Source organism: Salvia splendens, chromosome 20, assembly GCF_004379255.2.
Source record: "Salvia splendens isolate huo1 chromosome 20, SspV2, whole genome shotgun sequence".
Lineage (NCBI taxonomy): Eukaryota > Viridiplantae > Streptophyta > Magnoliopsida > Lamiales > Lamiaceae > Salvia > Salvia splendens.
The window spans coordinates 13258698-13261709 of record NC_056051.1 but is presented as its reverse complement, the minus strand read 5'-3'; the positions used below and the strand labels follow the sequence as shown (position 1 = coordinate 13261709).

The following is a 3012-nucleotide window of genomic DNA, read 5'->3' as shown; positions in this document are numbered from 1 at the left end:
TGCACATTAAGAAAAACAATATGCAGGGCTGAGTACTTGATGCACTCAGTGGACACATGCCAAAACATAGTTTGTCAAGCCATAATCAAGTGACATTGGGGGTTTTAATTAAAAGAACCCAAGTACACTAAAAAGCATTTCACATAAAAGTCGGTTGCGCAACCATTTTCCATCCACATCCACCATCACCATATCTGAACATACATGGCAAGGAACGTGGCCACGAACCAAGTCACTAGACCGGCCAACTCCAAAGAGATAGCACACGATCTACGGGTTGTACACTAGTCCGAGCAGGGTTTGCGGCCCTACTGGGACCCGAATTCGATTAAACATACATGGCATAGCCACTTCAGATAGGTTCATTCAAAATACAAAACATGGCAAGACAAACATTTTCACCTCCTTTTCACATCAAAATATATTTAGGACATAGTCCTTATTTAAAAAGAAAGCCCACCTCAACAGCTTAACTCCCCAAACACTTCCTGTTCCAACCGCAACAACGTGCACAAGTTCACCCTTTTTGAAATAATATAATATGCAACAATCAGACTTTGCAAAATATATTAATTTAAACCATGCATGCATCCTTAGTGTGTGCTCAATTTATTCTCCCGTCATTTCTTAGAAACTATATTCTCGTATTTTATGGCTCAAAACATCACTTAAGTAATCTGTTAACAAAACTAAATTTATCCCATAACTAAGCAAAGTATAAATATTCCCAACTAGCTCATAACAAAATATTGGCCGAACAAAATTATTAAAATTTCCCAACACTTAACTTAAGAAAACGATACTATCTTAAAATACTCTAGCTCCTCCGTAATCTTAATAGACAAAAGTAATAACTAAATAAAAGAATTTAAATATATATATACTCCCTGACTAACCCACGTATACTCCCTTCACAAACATGTGTACACACTTATTATTATATTTATAATCACATATTGGCATAAAGGAAAAAAAAAAGAAAAGAAAATAGAAATGAAAGGAAACGAAAATGCTGTAACCTAATATTACTGCCAAATAACTACACGTATACATTCACTATCTTCTCTTCAATTTAAAAGCCTATAATAAAACAACCACTCTCTCTTTCTCTGCCTCCATTCACCACTGTTACTGTACTACTATCTCTCTCTAAATTCTTCAAGCTGTTCCAGCAGCCATCGCCCAAGGCTGCCAAAATTTCACTGCCGTCGCTACCACTCCGTCGCCACCGCTGTCCGGCCAGTCAGGCGGTCAGCCCCTCCGTCGGAGCGCCGCTATTCCCAACGGTAAGCTCTCGCTCTCCCCTTTCCCCATTCTATTATTATTCAAGCTTTCCTATGATTTCTAATTATTCGATTTCAAATATTAATGGGCAGAAAAGGATTTCCAAGAACTAGAGATTAAAAGAATGAGAGGATAATTTCTAATGGCCTTAAAGATCGAGACTTTATCAAGCACAAAACATTCTGCAGATTCAAAAAAATTCAATTTGTGTACTACTAAGAATGTTTAAATGTTAGTGTGCAGGGGATTTCCAAAATTAGGGACTCTACCTTTGGAATGAAGAGAATAAATTGGGATTGCAAGGAGAATTTGGATTCACAGTCTGCTCGATTCCTCCTTTTCACTGTGACAAAACAAAATGGTGCTATGGATTTAATGTCTAGAGAGTGGTTTACGGTGAGTTAAAGTGGAAGATTATACCTTGTTGGAAGGGACGAAAACTGCACTGGAGATTTTGAAACGGCTGATAAAAGATGCAGTTGTGGGGAGAGATATATAATGCAGAGATTAGATTTGTTTGTTGGAGAGAATTTTGTGGGTGGAGATATTGATGGGGAAGAAAACGTGGGTTTAGAAGAAGGGATTTATGTTGGCTGTAGGAATTCAATAGAAATTATAATAAATGGCTATATTAAAAGTGGCCCAATTTAATAAGGATAAATGGGCTAAAAGAAAGTAAATAGACAAAAGTGATAGGCCCAAAAATATATAAATTTTAGTACATTGATTAAATTGGGGTGTTTTATTATTTTAGTACTTTGGTGTTATTACAAGTACATTGTAAACGAACGCCCAAAATTTCCCATCGACGACTCTCACGTCAATCTCGTCGACAACTTACACCACACAATTAACCAACAATAATTCAAGCATTCACTATTTCCATTCACAACCAATCGAAACAAACACGGTATTTTATTCAAGGTTTATCACTCGCTCGTTCTTAAATTAAAATTCATAGTTTAAAAGATAGAAAAAAAACGGGTATTACAATCTACCCACCTTCACAAAAATTTCGTCCTGAAATTTGCTTAGATCATTCAAACAATTCTGGGTACTTCTCTCTCATCTTGTCTTCCAATTCCCATGTAGCTTCCTCAACACCGTGATTCCTCCATCGAACCTCACCGAGGCAATAGACTTGTTTCTCAACTGTTGCACTTTCCTATCTAGAATGGCTTCAGGCTTCTCTTCATAACTCAAATTCGGATTCACGATCATCATCTCCTCTTGATGAATTATGTGGTTAGGGTCGAACACATATGTGACACATGGAAAACATTGTGTACTCTCCCAAAGCTTGGTGGTAGCGCCAATCTATACGCTACGGTACCCACTCTGTCAAGAATCTCATAAGGTCCAATAAATCGTGGTCTTAACTTACCTTTCACACCAAACCGAGTTATTCCTTTTGACGGGGCTACCTTCAGAAAAACTTTATCTCCTGCCTCAAATTGGAGATCGGTTCGTCGAACATCAGCATATGATTTCTGTCTATCCTGAGCTTCCTTAATCTTCTCACGAATTTGTCGAACAATCTCAATCATTTCTTCCACCGAGTCTGTTCCAAGAACTCTTCTCTCACCCACTTCATCCCAGTAAAGTGGTGATCTACACTTCTTCCCATACAATACCTCATATGGTGCCATGTTAATAGTCGCCTGATAGCTATTGTTGTAAGCGAACTCTATTAGTGGCAACACTTCCTCCCAACCTACTCCTCGATCT

General features: G+C 37.9%; 1 long non-coding RNA gene across 1 annotated transcript; it reads right to left on the bottom strand.

Annotated features, from left to right (window-relative positions):
• Nucleotides 1–423: 423 nt before the first annotated feature.
• LOC121782244 lies at nt 424–1807 on the bottom strand. The gene is made up of 3 exons (XR_006046278.1): nt 1705–1807; nt 1554–1627; nt 424–522 (listed from the first exon to the last, which is right to left on the bottom strand). It is a non-coding gene; the product is annotated as an uncharacterized LOC121782244 (long non-coding RNA).
• Between the last annotated feature and the right edge of the window lie 1205 nt (nt 1808–3012).